Here is a 16,964-nt window from a genome sequence, read left to right as displayed (position 1 = left end):
TGATGAAATGATCGATAGTGATGCCGATGCGTTGATTATCGACACCGAGCAAGGTAATGACAACAGTGCTGGTGATGATGATCGCGAGTTTGAGCAAAATTTAGCTGGCGAGCATCATCATCATCTAGAATCATCACCATCACCGACTGATGCGGAGGATGAGGAGGATGAGGAGGAGGATGAGCGGAAGGCGGAGGTGGAGGGTGTTTGGAATGGCGGTGATGGTGATGACAAGTGGGTGGAGGTGAATGTACGGGAAGTGGGCATTGAGTTTGATAATGATTTTGACGGTTGCGAAGACGTACGCATCAGATTCGGTTTACTTTTGGATGAGATTAATCAAATCCGTCAAATGCTGGGAGACATCGATAGAGCTGACGATGATGGTTATTATTCGGACGAGGATTGGTGTGTAGCACTACATCGAAATAAAATTCTAGTATCTTCCACACCTTTTCCGTATCACTCATTTTGAATAGGTGGAAACTTTTTTGAATTGGAGATTTATCATGCATATAAATGATAAGTGCAGCAGCAACAACTTTTCTATTTCGGCTTGCTCTTTTTACAGATTTTTCATCGCGAATCAATTTAAGAAAGAAAAAAAATGCCATCTTATTCAAGTGATGATGACGATGAGTGGTCGATCGTTGATTGGGACGAGAATGAGGAGGCTAAGGAAGAGATAATTATAGGCTTTTCCGAAGCAACACGTGAGTTCTCGTTGGAGGAGCTTCGGGATCTCGTTGAGGATGCGCGAGCTGCTCGAGTGAGACCAAACAGCCAACATTATATAAATGACGGTGATATATGTATGGAAATAATTGTAGAAAAATGGGCGAATGAAACCATCGTAATAATTATAGATGTCGAAAATAGCGATGATGACGATAATGATGATGATAATGTTAGCGAACAGGATAACGATAATGATTTTATGGATTATAAACCATGCTAAATTCATAATTATTGATTATATATTTTTCACAAGTGAAAATTCATAACATTTACATTTTGGATGACGAGAATGGGTGAAAGTGATCAAGATATATATTTGTAATGTATCCTATTTCCAGATTATAATTTTATCGAATAGTAAATTTTTTTAATTTCATGTATAAGCTATGATATAATTGAGATTAATTCTATTGAATATTCTACATATAAATCCGAATATAATTGTACATATTGTAATAAATTCTATTGTTATTTTGGTAAATATTGTCCATATTATCTATACACACGATTGCAACCCCTACAGTCTTTAATTAGAGGATTCGGTCCATCCACGATATCGCCATCGGGTCCTGGTGTGTAATGTACGCTAAATCTGCGGAAACTTGCGATGACGTAGTCCATTTTCATATTCTCTGGTAGTTTATCCCACGCATCATTGATGGAGTTTGATGCGAACGTGCGGATAAATTCTTTCGGTAAAAAAGCTATATCCTCGGACATCATTCCCCTCAAACCGTCCAATTCTTTGTACAGACGGAAGGATTTCTCGAGGGAGCTGGTAGACTCCTTCGAATACCAACTCCTCAGTCGCTGCACATTTTCAAAGGCGCAATTGTGTGCCGGGATGTATTCAGAGTTGTCATCATACCAAATTGAGCCTGGCGCTGATGCTTGCTGGAGGTTATTCGCTGGAGAGTATTAATGGTTCACGTCATGCCACGGTGCCGCTGCCATATACCTCAATTTTTCCATTGCAGGGGGTATAATATGCAAATCTTCCATATTAATAACCCTCGTTGTACCATCGACGATCTCCGTCAGCCATGCTTTCTTCTCCGCCCCTTTGACGTATACGTAACACGCATTTCCAACCATTTTTCTCACAATCTTCGTCACATCCTCGTGAGATTTGTTGCCCGCATTCCGTGATATTCCGTGGTGATTGTGTGTCAACCATACATTAGTAGCTCTACATTCAAGTGGTAAGCTTGCCAAATCATAGGGCGGCTTGAAAATGATGTAATCCAGACCCGACCCGTTTACATTCATGACTGCGACTTCCTTGGGTACAAACTTCATGTTATGACCGATAAAACACTGCACGTCTAGGATCATCGCCATCTTGAGGAGTGGGAATGTTGCGCTCGATTATATACTGACGGATGGTATGTGGAAGACTGACTATTCCATCTCCAGCACACCCGCTTTTATCCCCTCGTGGATGAATTTTGTGGAAGTAGAGGGGGATCGCATAGTTCATTTAAGGCACATAACTGCATGAAAATTCAAACTTGTTGAATTCTCCACCAAGGTATTTCGTTTGCAGAGGATTTTCCCTGGCCATGCTACACATTTCAGTCAGCTGACTGGAATCTTCTTGTAGAATTCTTACGATTCTCGGTGGTAAGAAGACGTTGTATTCTCCATCGATCGTCGCCAGAAAACGTACCCCGAATTTTGTTTCGACCAGTCGTAACCCGATGACGTCATACACTCCCCCAATTCCGAGTTCCGACATCTTCTTGGTTGGTAGATTCTCAAGGCAGCTGATGTGGTTAACTTTTGCTAGATCAATCGCGTTTCGAGGTTATTTCACAAGCGAGAACAGTTCACAATGAGAATACGATGAGAACAGAGTCACTATCACGATAGACGTACGCTTTATATAGCACCCACCCCCACTACAATTTTCCATTGGACAAGTCTCGACACGCATATTGTGCGAAGAATTTTTATGGGACCACTCCCACTGCCCTAGATTGATTCAAGTGCATCACCGCCAACAAGGTCATTGTCGGCACCATCTCAAAGAGCAATTTCCTGGAATTTTTTCAATAGATCTAGCGGGTTTTTACCCTATCCGATTTATGTGCGGCTTTCCGGCGCCAAACAAGTCTCGACAGGAATTATTTTGTGTGTGTGTATGTGTGTGTGTGAGTGTGTGTGTGCGCGCGCGGGCGCGCACGCGTGAGTGTGTGTGTGTGTGTCAAATGCTACGAAAATAGCCATCTTGCGGCACACCGCGAAAATGATCAACGCGGGGGGGGGGGGGGGGGGTTACCGCCGCCGATTGGGGCGGGGGAGGGGAGGGGGTGAGCCAGTGGGGAGCTAGGGGGTAGCGCGCCATCGTATGATCCAGAACTCTCATATATACACTACTACGACGGAAATATTCACCGTTAATGAGGTGAAAAATACCAATCCCCCAACTCTCAAACTCATTGATTATCAAGATAAATCCACCGAAGGAGGCTTCTACGAGGCGGAACCAAGTAAAGTGAATTACCCTGATTTTTAACTGGTGGAGAAAGTATTACGGCAACGGGGAAATCAAATGTACGTGAAATGGCTGGGATTTGATAGTTCGCACAATAGTTGGATAGACAGGGTTGATTTGTATAACAATTGTATTTATTAACAATGAAATATATATATATATATATATATATATATATATATACATATATATTGTAACGATTTAGGCGTTACGTTAATAAAATATGGATCCGCGAGTTTACTTATTATCGAATCAAAGGCGTGAACAAAAATATCGTGATAAATGCTTTTAATGCAATATACGTGTTTCTTGTTTAAAGTCTGAAACAAGACTGTTTTTACAATAATATCGGTTGGCGCAGCAACCTTATTCTTTTTAAAGACATAAGAGGTTTATAAACGTCTTTTATCTATGCCGACTACTAGATCATTAAAGAGGGGACAAAAGGGGTGATTTCACCCTTTGTAACACTACTCCCCCCCGAGGAAAAGAGTCGTCCCGACTCGGGAAAGTTAAAACAATTATAAGGGTGATCCAGTAGTCAGTGCTCAAAGGTGAGTTGGAGCTGTGGCTCTAAAAATTTAAGAACTCCCTTTTTTTACTATCTGGCATTTGCCCACAGTCTCAAGGTAAACCACAGAAAACCTTGAGCAGATAGTTGAGCGTTAAATAATCTCAAAAATTTATGTGCCGTGTTTTATAAAGGTTAGTGTTATTAAGTGTTATGTGGCTTCATGAATACAAAGTTTTCCGCAACGGCCCAGATTGACGTCGGGAAGAAATTCGATTTTCTTCATGAAGGATCCCTCCGAAACAGGTTCGGATGAAAACACCGAAACGGGAACCGACAATTCCAGGTCCAAATAAGACGAAAACAGACTTCTCTTCATATAAAATAAGGAAATCGTGGGGTGACTTCTTTAGAAATAGTTCACCCTAGAGTTTTGGAAGGACAAATGTGAGTGATGGTAAAACAATTCAAATTCACTAAGTGAATTTGAGAGAATACTTCAATAAAATAAATTGAATATGTATTCAAAAGAAAAGAAACGATCTTATCTGAATTATTTCTGCGTCCTTCTTCAAAATAAAACCACCAGTCATCCTCAGGAATCGGGAAAGATTGGAAGGAGAAGGCTGTGTCAAATCACCTGAAAAAGTGCTCACAAAAACTGACACTTAAGGTTAATAAAATGTGAAAATCAAGCAATCGCTCATCGACCTCGAAAAATAATCGTGGCTCATTTCACATTATTCCTTAAACCAAAGCCTATCCGACACAAAACTCGATTCCAGAGAAGAAGTTTCTAGAAAGAAACAACCGAAGAAAACAAATTTCAAATTGATTAGCAACCCAGAAATAACAACCCATTATCAAGCTTCCGTAGTAAGAAGAACCATGTCAAAAATTCATAATTTAATAAACGCGGGAATATTAGCCCAAACCTTTGACTTTATTAGTTTAAAAAACTTGTCAGAAGAAGAATTAGAAAACGTATTCCAGAACTCATGGAAAAAGTTTTCTTGTGGGTTTTTCGATTTTCGCATCGAAGAAGGGAAAATTGGTCTTCTGTGCACGTCATGCTGTACCCGCAGGTAAATGGAAAAACAAACACAAGAAACAACCCCTTATTTAAATAGAAATTTAAATTGAATTTTTTTTTTTTTTTTTTTTTTTTTTTTTTTTTTTTTTTTTTATTATTGTGAAAATTCCAGTCCTGAACATCCGCGAGGTGAAGTTGACCTACACGTAACCTTTCTGAAGGACAATACGACCTGCAACGTTTGCAAAGATAGTCTCATTTTCATTGCAAAACCGACGGAAGGCTGCTCCGAATGTGAAGCCGTAAAAATTGAATTAAAAACAATTATTAAAACCGCATACCACTTTCAAATTATTTAGTTTTTCTGTTCTGTTCAAATATTCAAAAAAAATTCTGTTCAAACTGTTCAAATATTCTTGAAAATGTAAATAAAATAAAATTAAATTGAAAGGTTTAACTTTATCCGTGTGTCATTGCAAAACAGAAGCTAGAATAAACTTGATCGGCTGCAGATTCTGCATTGATAACCAAAACAGGAGCCGATAAAGAAGAAAAGGTTTGTTTTACTAGCCAATCTTCATGAACCTCATGGATAGTTCTGAGTAGCTCTAAAGAAATACTCGATTCTTCCTCACGAGAACGGGAACTGACTCGAGTGAAAGAAGTTTCTGGGGAAACTCGCAAATAAACAATCAAATCTACTCTGAGCTCAGGCGAGCGAATGAGAAGATCAAAATTTTTTGTCAATAAATGAGATTCGAAGTCGCGAAAATTACCTAACCTTCGACGAGCTTCTACAAAACAATTGCTACTGAATATCGATCTTTCCATCACCTTTACAGGCAATGAAGTCGTCTGCAGATGTCTATCTAACATAACCATTTGAGCGAAATGTTGAAAATAATAGCAATAACGATCTGGGTTCTGATACATCAAATCTAAAAGATTAATTCCGGCTACATTTCGATATTCTTCAAGAGGTTCTAAAAGTGTACAGACCTGGCGATCTGCTAAAAACCTCTTAGTGAAAGTTGTTTTTCCGCATCCGATATTTCCTTCAATAATAATCGTAAGCGGTCGAGTTTTACTCAAACGAATTCCGAAAGGTAAATTCTTCTCCCAATCGATGACCGACTGTAAAGAAGGTCAAGTCGATCACAGTCGTCAAGGGTGTTCGTTTGAAGATCTAACCTCGAAGGATGTCCCTGGTCGTGGAGAAATTGTTCCAGGTTGATCCTCTTCAAAAGGAGCAAGACGATCCAAGTGAACCACTTTCTGACGCGAATGAGGAGATCTTCGGATTCTATAAACAACATCATTTATCCGGTTAACCACTAAGTAAGGGCCTTCCCAATTTCTTTGTAGCTTTGGACATCGTCCTTTCTGTCTTCGAGGTTGAAAGAGCCAAACAGAATCTCCAGGGTTAAATTTTAACTCTCTGGCTCGAATATCATAACGAGTTTTCAATTTATCTGAAGCCATAGAAATTCTATTCCTAGCAAAGTGATGAATTTCTTCTAAGCGTTGTTGTAATGAAAAGGCATAATCTGTTTGATGCTGTCTTTGCACAGGAACAGGGCCTTTCTCTAAATCTGACGGAAGACGAAGATTTCTTCCAGTAAGCATGAGGGCTGGCGTCTGTTTCGTCGTCTCGTGAATCGCAGATCTGTAAGATAAGAGGAAGAAAGGGATCCAGGAGTCCCAGTCTCTCTGATTCTGCTCTACGAAGGACGACAAATATTGTAGTAAAGTCCGATTCAGACGCTCTATCATGCCATCAGATTGCGGATGCAAAGGAGTTGTACGAGTTTTTCTAACCCCTAAAATTTGAGTAACCTCTTTCATTAAGGTCGACTCAAAATTTCGGCCTTGATCAGTATGAAGTTCTAGAGGAACTCCGTGTCTACAAATAAATTCTTTAACGAATGCCTGCGCTACAGTAGAGGCTTCTTGATCAGCGAGAGGAACCACTTCTGGCCACTTAGTAAAATAATCAGCAATAACCAAAGCATATTTATTTCCAGAATGGGTTATCGGGAGAGGTCCAAGAATATCCATTGCTATCCTTTCAAATGGAGCTCCCACGTTGTAAATTTGAAGAGAGCTTTGTCCCTTCGCTCGAGGTCCTTTCTTTGCCGTGCAGATTCGACATCTTCGACACCAATCTTCAACGTCTATCCGGCAACGGGGCCAAAAGTAGAAGTTGCGAATTCTGCCCAGAGTTTTATTCGAAGCGAAGTGTCCGCCCGCAGGAGAATCATGATAAAGAGCAAGAATCTCTGGAACTCGTGACCTGGGTACCAAAAGTTGCCACCTGATTTCTTTCAAGTCTGCAGATTCCCATTTTCGGTATAAAATTCCGTCAATTAAAAGAATAGAGTCCCATTGAGCCCAATAAATTTTCAAATCTGGCTCGGCTAAAGATATATCCTGCCAGTCCGGGCGAGTTTCTGCTTCTTTCCAAGACTTCACTTGATTCAAAGTGTCGTCCTCTTGTTGCGATTTTCTCCATTCCTCCTGGTTATTTTTGAAAGAAATCTTCCGTATTACAAGAGAGGGGTCACGATTTTTCTCTAATCGTGCACACTGTTTACACTCTGGCATTTCCTCACAGGGTCTTCGAGAGAGAGCATCGGCGTTTCCATGATGAATTCCTGCTCGATGACGAATATCAAAATCGTACTGACCGAGCCTTTCTAACCATCTAGCTACCTGACCTTCGGGAGATTTAAACGAAAGTAGCCACCTGAGAGAAGCATGATCTGTACGTATTAAAAATTTCCTACCGTACAAATAATGGTGAAAATGTACTACGGTCTTAACAACAGCTAAAAGCTCTCTACGAGTGACACAATAATTTCTCTCGGTTTTACTCAAAACTCTGCTGAAATAGCTTATCACTCTCTCTTGACCTCCCTGAATTTGTGACAGAACCCCGCCTATTCCTGAAAGAGATGCATCCGTATCTAAAATAAAAGGAATTTCGACCTCTGGATAAGCTAAAATCGGCGAAGAAATAAGATTTTCTTTTAATTTCTTAAAAGCCTCTTCGCATTCCGGGGTCCAGTCAAAAGAAATCTTGATTCCGGTCAAATGATGGAGAGGTTTAGCTATACTAGCGAAACCTTTTACAAATCTTCTGTAATACGTACAAAGGCCTAAAAAGCTTTGAACTTGTTCTTTATTCTTAGGTGTCGGCCAAGAAGAAACCTTCTCTATTTTGGATGGGTCGGTCTTCACACCTTGTGCTGAAACGATATGTCCGAGGAAGCCTACTTCTTTCTGGAACAGATGGCATTTTTTCGGGCTCATTTTCAGACCTGCTTGCTTCAGCCTAGCGAAAATTTGTCTGAGATTTTGAACTTCTTCTTCAAAGTTCTTGCCAAAAACGATTATATCGTCTAAATAAACGAGGCATATTTTGCCCGTGAGCCCATGGAGAACAGCCTCCATCATTCGTTCAAAGGTAGCCGGGGCATTACTCAAACCAAACGGCATAACCTTGAACTGCCATAATCCTCCTAAACCCGTAACAAAAGCTGTTTTTTCTTTATCTAGAGGATCCATTTCGACCTGCCAGTATCCGCTCTGAAGATCTATGGTGCTGAACCAAGTTGCACCAGCTATCAGGTCGAGTGTCTCGTCGATTCTGGGTAGAGGGTAAGAATCTTTCTTCGTTATATCGTTCAGCTTCCTGTAATCGATACAAAATCGTTTGGATCCGTCCTTTTTGTTAACAAGGACGATTGGTGAGGCCCAGGGACTAGACGATGGTTCAATAACATCGTTCTTTAACATGTCTTCCACCAGCTTCTTCACCTCTTCTCGGGCGTTGAGAGCAAGTCTTCGAGGAGCTTGTTTAATTGGCGAACTCTCTCCGACATCGATCTTGTGCTTGACAGAAGTACATCGGCCCTTATCACTACTATCTTTCGCAAAAGAATCTTTAAATTCTAGTAAAAGAGATTTAAACGATTCTTCCTGAGCTAAATTTAACGAAATCGAAGATTTCTCGACAAGGCTCCGTAAATGAAGAGGAAAATGTTGTTGCAAATCATCTTCCGACAGTTCTATTTCTCGAATTCTAGGAGGAGTCCAATAAATTCCATTCCTATTTGTACAAAGAGTTATTTCGCGATTGTTTGAAGCTAGTGAATTTCTCTTAGTCGAAATAACACAGTTATGGGCTGTAAGAAAGTCTATTCCCAAAATACCTTCATCCTCTATATCTGCTATAAAAACCTTATGTGGAGAGTCGATACACCCAAAAAGGTTAATTTGGACAGTAGCCTGTCTCAAAACCGGGGTCGTCTTTCCAGTGGCTGTTCGCAGAGAAAAAGAGGGAACAATCCGGTCATCGGATTTAAAGAGATCCGATCGAACTACGGTTACTTCTGCGCCCGTGTCTATTACCCACAGACAATCGACGCCATTCACAGTACCGCGCGCGTAAAGACCAGACTGTCGTAGACTTCTAATTAAAAACTGTTCTCTAAGAGGGCTTTCACTATTAACAATCTGCGATGATTTTCGCCCTGACAAATCATCTGAAACTAGTTTTTTGAGTGAGTTCCTGTTGAAGAACTCGATTGAGGATCTGCTTCCCCTTTTTCTATATTTTTCTTACGCCAATTATAAGAATTTGGATTCGAGCCTTGCATCGGTTTTCCACTAATTTTTTTAATTAGAAAACAATGATTGGCGTCGTGACCTGTTTTTTTACAAAATATACAAGTCAAGCTAGTTTGACTTGTCACGACCACGTTTTTATTTATACGCTCGTTTCGACGGTTTTGAAAAGAACCTCGATTTCTTGGTTTAAAATTGTTACCGTTATTTCTATTTTTATAATTTTGAGGTTTTGGCTCTTCCGAGTATTCAAAACTCTGTCTTCCTGAGGTGTTTTCAGACACCTCAATCCGACGAAGTTTGCTTAACCCAAAATATTGCTTTCTCATTGCCTCCACCTCGAGGGCTTTGGCGGTTGCCTCCCGCAGAGAAGTGAGGCCCGACGTTCCAACGGCCATTTTAATTTCCGGATCATTAATCGCATTCAAAAAAGCTTGCGTTGCTAATAAGTTACGAGACGGCTCGTGATCCGGCAAAGCTATACGAGAAAGCCGTTCAATGTCCTGACTAAGAGACGCAAGGTCTTCGTCTCGTCCTTGTCTTCTCGTCTGTAATTGTGCTGTGTACAGTTTTGTTAAGTGGTCATTTCCGTACCTCAACTTTAATGCAGAACTAAGTTTTTCATAATCAGAGATTTCTTCCTTAGACAACGCCGTTAAAACGTTCAAAGCCGGCGTTCGAAGACAGGAGGCAAGACTGTGGGCCCTCATGGCGGAGTCCCACTGATTATGTTTAGCAATTGTATTAAACTGGCGTTCGTAATCTGCCCATGGAACTTTTCCGTCAAAAATTGGCGGTTTTAAAGGATAAAGAGGCTTCTCATTAATCTGAGAAGCAACCTCAGGAAATCCTGAATTATTTAATTGATTAAAATGAGAATATTGAGGTCGAACTTGAGGCAAAGACTCGGACAAACCAGCCTCATTATTTACTCTCATTCTACTAATTGGAGATTCATCTACTCTCCTAATAAAAGGCACAGACCTTGATTCAGGAACATCCTGGAATCGACCTGGATGTTGAACCTCCTGAACAGTAGGAACGGGAACAGGAGAGGGAACAGGAGAGGGAAGCGGAGTAACAACTCTGGAACCCTGCGGTGTTACAGCTGGTCCTCCAGTGCCGCTCATCTGATGAACGGACTGAAGAGCCACCACAGTCGTCCGGAGCAGTTCATGAAGACTAGTCTCGGAACGCTCTCGAGCCTCCCCTTCTCGCTTCCGTTGTTCTTGTTGTTCTTGAAGCAGCTGGATTAGTTGTTGTTGATGTTGAGTAGCTGCTTCTTGTTGTTGTCTTGCCGCTTCTTGTTGTTGTGTTAAGATATTTAACAGATCAAGTTGCGAAATTGACGAAGGAATTGGAAGAGGGTCCACTGAAGGTGATGGAATTGTTTCAGGGACCCGCGGATTCTCCGTAACGAAAGGTTCTTCTCCGCTTCTTTCTCTTCGTCGTGAGCGCGTCAAACGACTGCTACTCATAATTAAAGTTCGTGCACTGAATTGACTCAATTAATAAGAACTCAAGATCCCACTTCTGACACCAATTGTAACGATTTAGGCGTTACGTTAATAAAATATGGATCCGCGAGTTTACTTATTATCGAATCAAAGGCGTGAACAAAAATATCGTGATAAATGCTTTTAATGCAATATACGTGTTTCTTGTTTAAAGTCTGAAACAAGACTGTTTTTACAATAATATCGGTTGGCGCAGCAACCTTATTCTTTTTAAAGACATAAGAGGTTTATAAACGTCTTTTATCTATGCCGACTACTAGATCATTAAAGAGGGGACAAAAGGGGTGATTTCACCCTTTGTAACAATATATATAAACCATAGTAAAATAACGTTGAAAGTTCTGTGATGAATTGCTGATCTGTATTGTGCTGCCGTCTCGGTCGTCGCACGATAACTATCAACACAAATTCCAGAATGTTTCAAAGATATATTATTTTTCGGATGGAGCACCACAACAGTTCAAGAACAAATCGGCATTCATCAATTTGTGCTACCACGTAAATGATTTTGGGCTAAAGGCTGAATGGCATTTCATTGTTACATCCCATGGTAAAGGAGCATGTGACGGGTTAGCAGGCACGATCAAACGTCCCGCTGCAAGGATATCTCTTCAAATGGGCACGAGAAATGAAATTTCATCATCCTTGGCATTGTATGACTGGGCACGTGAGTCATTTAAAAACGTTGATTTCACTTTCATTTCAAATGAGAAATACGAAGTACGCGCGGCACAGCTAAATTCAAGATTTGCAAATGCTGTAGCTGTAAAAAAGACACAATCTATGTATTGTACTATCCCTGATGCCAAGAATCGTGGTTCTGTTACTGTAAGAAATGTTTCTATGTCAACAGTGACAAAAGAGTTCAGATGATGAAGATTTGACCCTTGTCATAACTCTTTTGTGTAATAATTTTTATTTCTTACGCACTTCACACTTTGAACATATATATTTACTATATAATCGTTGAATATCATGTTTTGTACAGACATTTTCAAACTTCATTAGATAGTACGTGCGACGACCGTGACGGTAGCACAATACAGATCGGCAATTCATCACAGAACTTTCAACTTTATTTTGCTATGGTTTATTTTTAAATAATCCCAGAATAAAAAAATACATTCTCCATGTCAAAAAGTCTGAACTTTTCGAAAAAATATTTTAAAAAATATAGAAAATGATACATTGGTAGAAAAAGCGTTTTTTAGTTTTTCACCTCATTTTTCAGGGTTTTCCCGACACTGAGGGAAATTGAAAATAATTTTTTAAGAAAGCTGAGACATTTTTACACAAAAACGATAATTTCATTTATTCTCAGAAATCTTACAAGGGGTTGATATTTTTAATATCTAAAGTCAAGAATTGCAAATCTTGCAATTTTCGATCTACTGTATCTTCGAAAGGGTTGAACGAAAAAATTTGAAAAAAATCATGAAAGCTCTCTTTGTTATGTACTTTTCAATAAAATTTTTTGTTATATAAAGTTCAGACCCCCCGGCACAACTTCACTCGATAATTGTTGGAATGACCCATATATATGTATACATAAATCATACGAAATGCATTTTTATTTTTCATTTTGACCTGTAATTAGTTTATATTGGCAGGCAATAACATTAAACTTATAATATTATTGTTGAATTATACGTAATTGCCATACTGCACACATACAAATGTAACAAGATATATCCATGAGTGAGGATGCGCGCGCTGCTAGGTGTGTATAGTATGTGAGTGTGTGTGTGCGCGCATGTATAGCGTAATACAGTCAGTCAGCCATGTAGATAGAGAGAGAGCGCATCTCGCTATGGCTTATACATACATATTGTAATCCTCATATATCTTAAGAATCTTTCACAGTTATCAATAAATAATTTAATTATTGTTATCGTTATATATAATAAACCTCACGAATATATTTATTTCAATGATCCAACCTCAATATTTAACATGGTAGCAAAGCGCATGGTTGTGAAAAAGTGAGAGGTTAAGGTATACACGTGGTGTAAGAAAAACTGCAAAAGTATGAAAAAGTGAATAGTGAATCAGGTAAAGAACAATAAAAAAATGAAAACTGTGAAGAACCGAGTAAAATAAAATGATAATTTAAACGAAAAAAACGAACTTTTGAGACAATGGAAACACGTGGTGTATAGAAAAAAAAAGTTGAAGTGAAAAAAGAAACTGTGTGCTTAAATAAAAATGAAAAATATAAACGATTACGAATAAAATAAACCTTAAAGATTGTTGTGTAAAAAGAATTTTTCAAAATAAATAAAAATTGAACGAGATGCGCGCGGATAAAGATTGATATTAAATTTTGATAAAAGTAGCACATATAGCGAAGCTGAGTAAAATGACAAAGTCGGACGAAATGTCGGTACCCGTTTTTGACGGTCAAGATTACGATAAATGGAAAAAGAGGATACTTTTATTCCTAGAGTGGAAGAAGTGCAAAGACAATGCGATACGCGAAAAATCGAACAAAGATGATGAAACGACGTGGAAAGAAGCTAACATAAAAGCAATGAACTATATATATTCAAGTATTTCGAATAAGCAACTCGAGTTTGTCGGCGACGAGAATACCGCGTATAAAATTATGCACAAATTCGACCAAATTTACTTGAAACCGTCAACGAGTTTACAAATTTGTGTTAGAAATAGACTTGATCGATTACGCTTAAAAGACTTTGAAAATTCGAGTGCATTTTTCTTTGAATTTGAAAAACTAATAAACGAATTGAAAAACGCTGGTGCTACAGTAAAAGAGAGAGAAAAATTGGACTATCTCATAAAAACACTGCCTGATTCACTCAGCTATCTCGGTGATATTATCGATAGTGTTGAAGATACGGAACAAAATTGTGAATTTTTGAAAAATAAAATTGTGATGTATGAAACTAAAAGTAAAATGTCAAACAATCATATAAAATCAAGTGTTTTCAAAACTGAAGTTCGTGACGTGGAGTGTAATAGATGTCACAAGAGGGGACATTATGCAAGAGATTGTCGAGGTCGTGGCGGCTTCAATCAGAGGGGTAGGTGGCCAGGAGGTGGTCACTACCAGCAACAACAACATCAACACCAACGACGACAATACGAAGAGACGTATCAGCCAAGAGGTTATAACACGAGCAGAGGTAACTTCACACAATCAAGAGGTAGAGGTTACAACGAGAGAGGCTATGGTCAAAGAGGTCGCGGAAGAGGTTATGGCAACAACAACAACAACAACGGTAACTACCACAACGCGAGGTATACGTACAACGAAGAAAATAATTATAAGTCAAATGAAACCTTTTTTGCGAAATTAGAATGTCAAAATGAAAATGTCGTTGAAAATAATATGAATAGTAAAATTTGCGAGTATGAAAGTAGAGTATTTATGAATGATTTGTGCAAAATGGAATGGATTCTTGATAGCGGTTGTTCGGATAACATAATAAATGATGATTCATATTTTTTTGAGAGTTCAGATTTACAAAAACCAGTTGTAGTTAAAGTAGGAGATGGCAGACCATTAAAGGTTACAAAAGTAGGAAAAGTCTTGATTTATTTAATAGTAAATGGTAAAGAATTTGAAATACCTGTATCAAACGTATTTTATGTAAAAGAAATGGACAAAAATTTGTTAAGCTACGCGAGAATTACTGATAATTACAAAATTGTTTCAATTAGAGAAAAATCGTGTATTTACAATAAATTTGGTGATATAGTTGGAATAGCTTACAAAGAAAATGGACTTTACAAATTAGAGAGTTATGTCTTGAAAAATAATCACAATGCAAATAGTACACAAACAATGACTGAAAAAGAAAGGTACCATAGAATGTTAGGACATATCAATTTCAATTATTTAAATACAATGTGTAGAGAAAACTATGTAGATGGAATCCCGAAAAAATTAGAGAATGTTCACTTGAGATGTGGTACATGTATACAAAATAAGATGCATGCTTTACCGTTTGAGAATGATAGAAGTAGAGCGAGAGAAATACTAGAAATTGTACATACAGACGTAAATGGTCCGCAGAAAAATATTGGATATGATAATTCTTGTTATTTCGTTAGTTTCATCGATGACTATAGCAAATTTTCAATTGTTTATACAATAAAATATAAAAGTCAAGTTTATCAATGTTTTTTGGACTATATAAATAAGGTTGAAAATTTCACTGGAAAGAAAATTAAGAAATTAAGATGTGACAATGGAAAAGAATACATAAATAGAGACATTTTCAATCTTATCAGAGAAAAAGGGATAATCTTGGATAAATGCCCCCCATATGTACATCAGCTTAACGGAACAGCTGAACGTTTTAATAGAACAATTATGGACGCAGCGAGATGCTTACTGGCGGACGCAAGATTAAATATTCGATATTGGCCGGAAGCAATTTTAACAGCAAGTTATTTAAAAAATAGAACGATAGCAAATACCTTTGAAAGGAAAAGCCCTTATGAAATTTTTTTTGGAAAAAGGCCTAATATTGAAAATTTAAAATTGTACGGAAGCAAAGTATTTTTCAAAATTGATGAGAGCCAAAGAGATAATAAATGGGATATAAAATCAGATTGTGGAATATTAGTTGGATATGAGAATGTAGGATACAGAGTTTTGTACAACGGTAGAGTAAAAATAGCGAGACATGTAGATATAATCGAAAAACATGAAAATTTGATTGGCTTTAAAGGAAATAATGAGAGTGAAAATGAGAGTGAAATGAATGATAACGATGTAGAGGATGACGTTTTTGATGATAGAATTGAGAGTCCAGTAAAAATAAAAAGTCCAAGTCCCAAGGAAAAATCAAGTCCAAAGAAAAGTCCAAAAATTGAAAAAGAAATAAATTCAAGTAACGACTCGGGAAATTTTGTAGATTGCGAAGAGACAGAAATTCCAACTCGTAGAAAGTCTAACAGACAAACAAAAGAACCCGACCGATGGGGTTATTATGGTAATAGAGAAACCTATTACATATATGTAAATTTTGTAAGCGAGAATAGCCCAAAGACATATGACGAAGCTTTGAGTAGCAATGAGTCTGAATTATGGAAAGAAGCAATGCAAAGAGAAATCGATTGTATAAATAAAAATAAAACTTGGAAACTTGTAAACAAATCAAAAGACAAAAAATAATCGATGTCAAATGGGTATACACAAACAAATCGAATAATTTAAAAAAGGCAAGATTAGTAGTTAGAGGTTTCCAACAAAAGGAAATTGTTGAAGATATATATTCACCAGTTGCGAGATTACAAACATTGAAATTGTTATTAGCCTTTTGCGTTCAAAATAAATATATGATTGAACAGATGGATGTTGAAACTGCCTTTTTGAACGGTGCGATTAAGTCAGAAATTTATGTCAAACAACCCGATGGCTACAACGATAAAACTGACAGAGTGTATAAATTGGAAAAAGCGTTGTATGGATTGCGTGAGAGCCCGAGAGCGTGGTATGAATGCTTTGACAAATATATTACAAAGTTGAATTTTCAAAGGAGCAATAGTGATTATTGTTTATATATCTTGGAAGAGGCAAATGGCGAGAAAATATATATAATTTTGTTTGTAGATGATCTATTAATTTGCGGAAAAGATCAGAATAAAATTAAGGAAATAAAAGTAAAATTAAGTCAGAGATTTGCAATGAAAGATTTGGGTAAAGTGAAAACGTATTTAGGAATAAATATTGAATATGATTATAAAAATGAAATGATGACATTAGATCAAAGTGAATATATTGAGTCATTAGCGAAACATTACCAAATAATTGAAAGTAAATTGTATAATACACCGATGGAACAAAGTTTGAATATTGAACCCGCACAATCAGCATCAAATAATATAAAATATAGAAACTTGATAGGAGCATTAATGTATATAAGTACATGTACAAGATTTGATATAAGCTACAGCGTAAATTACTTGAGTAGGTTTCAAAATTGTTATAACGACATACATTATAAATATGCATTGAGAGTCTTGAAATATTTGTATCTTACAAGAAGTTTAAAGGTGACTTACAAA

General features: G+C 37.8%; 1 protein-coding gene and 1 long non-coding RNA gene across 4 annotated transcripts in view; one reads left to right on the top strand and one right to left on the bottom strand.

Annotated features, from left to right (window-relative positions):
- The window catches only part of LOC124185018 (dipeptidase 1-like), a 1,685,273-nt gene that overhangs the window by 422,829 nt on the left and 1,245,480 nt on the right, over positions 1–16,964 (bottom strand). The gene's annotated exons all lie outside the window — the stretch shown is intronic.
- On the top strand, positions 4,784–5,161 carry LOC124185029. The gene is made up of 2 exons (XR_006871328.1): positions 4,784–4,831; positions 4,952–5,161. It is a non-coding gene; the product is annotated as an uncharacterized LOC124185029 (long non-coding RNA).

The sequence above is a fragment of the Neodiprion fabricii genome, chromosome 6 (assembly GCF_021155785.1).
Source record: "Neodiprion fabricii isolate iyNeoFabr1 chromosome 6, iyNeoFabr1.1, whole genome shotgun sequence".
NCBI lineage: Eukaryota > Metazoa > Arthropoda > Insecta > Hymenoptera > Diprionidae > Neodiprion > Neodiprion fabricii.
Note: the sequence above shows the minus strand (reverse complement) of the source record. Positions and strands in the feature narration are given on the sequence as shown.